The sequence below is a fragment of the Peromyscus leucopus genome, chromosome X (genome assembly GCF_004664715.2).
Source record: "Peromyscus leucopus breed LL Stock chromosome X, UCI_PerLeu_2.1, whole genome shotgun sequence".
In the NCBI taxonomy this organism is placed as follows: Eukaryota; Metazoa; Chordata; class Mammalia; order Rodentia; family Cricetidae; genus Peromyscus; species Peromyscus leucopus.
The window spans coordinates 5,819,974-5,821,602 of record NC_051083.1 but is presented as its reverse complement, the minus strand read 5'-3'; the positions used below and the strand labels follow the sequence as shown (position 1 = coordinate 5,821,602).

At 41.7% G+C, this 1,629-nt stretch overlaps 1 pseudogene; it reads right to left on the bottom strand.

The window, feature by feature from the left end:
* Positions 1-868: 868 nt before the first annotated feature.
* LOC114703028 lies at positions 869-1,415 on the bottom strand (annotated as a pseudogene).
* Positions 1,416-1,629: the final 214 nt, after the last annotated feature.

Sequence of the window (1,629 nt, the reverse complement as noted above, 5' to 3'; positions counted from 1 at the left end):
AACTGTGGTCAGGATGTATTATATGAGATAAGAATCTATTTTTCAATTAAAAAAACAGATTTTCTAACACATTCTGACATTTTGTCCTTTTCTTGAAAAGCATTGAAATGAATATTTGGAAAGTGGAAATTTCACTATATTATATTTTTAGCCCAGAAACTAACTTTGCTGAGGGGAAGGGGAATCAGGTCTCTCTGTTATATAGCTCAGGCTGTCCTGGAGCTTACTACGTAGACCAGGCTGGCCTTGAATTCACAGAGATCCACCTGTCTCTGCCTTCCAAGTTCTGGAATTAAAGGTATGTGCCACTATGCCTGGCCAGAAACTAGTGTGTGTGTGTGTGTGTGTGTGTGTGTGTGTGTGTGTGTGTGTGTGTGTGTGTACATACATGGGGGGTGTCTTTGTGTGTGCATGTGGAGGTCAGAGGCCAACCTTGAGTGTCATTCCTCAGGAGCTATTTACCTTGTGTTTTTAGACAATGTCTTTCACCAGGACCTGGGGACCCCTGATTAGGCTAGGTTGGCTGTCCTTCAAGCCCTAGAGATGTTCACTTCTTTGGCACCAGGATTGCACATTTGCACCACTACATCCAGATTTTTAAAATTATCATCTGATTGTGTTGTTCCCTTTATTCATAAGATTGTAAAGAGACCATGTCATAAAATTCCAGCTGAAAAGGTCTCATCTCTGTGAGTCCCATTATTTGAAGCAAATTCCAAAGTGGAGTGTCAATATATGCTCTGGCAGAAAGGTTTCTGCTTTTCGAAGCCACTGACTCTGTGTCCTGAAACTTGCATCCAGTAATTATACTTATGATGCTGCAGCCAAGTAGTGAGTCTCAAAAAAGAGTAGACACAGAGGCAGCTTCCTAATGATTCTTTATTCCACTAAGGGGGGCACAACACTGGTCCTTTAGCAGCTTCTCCATTATTCTAATTCTCTTCTTGGCTCCCTGGCTTAATAAGGCACTCACAAAAGTTTCCAAAATGCAGCTGAGAAATCCAGCCCCTGTGATTGAAATTCTGTCCCTCTGAAGGAAGTCTGTCAAATTTGGATTTTGCACACTTTCCCAAAAGACAGTCTCTTCCCTCATGAATGTATACTGTGTCCATGTGAGGCAGTGACTTCATATAGCCATGTTCCATTCCTGAGGACTGAGACATGGTTTCTCTTCTGTTTGGATATCAGGTAACTTTAAAATACTCACCTTTCTTAAAATTTCTGGAACCAAATTCTGACAGATATCAATCATCTTTCTATAGATGAATCCTGTTAGTTCATCTTTCTTTTCTGCCACAAATTTTTACAGAGATGACATTTTTATCCATGGGGTTGGAATACTTTTGGGGGAAACAAATGACCACATGCTTTAAGGGGTACTGGAACACCTGGTGAATGTCCATGGTGACCCCCATGTCATGCACCTGCCTCCAAGTGCCTCACTGAGCTCCAGCCCTACATCCATATTTTTATGGGGATTCTGGGGAGCAAACTCAAGGTCCCCATGTTTGTTTGGCAAGCACTTTACCAACTGAGCGATCTCTCCAGCCCCTGGAACTACTTCAGTGTAAAAAGTTGCTATAATTATGTGGTGGTTTGAATAAGAATGATCCCTATACAGTCATACAT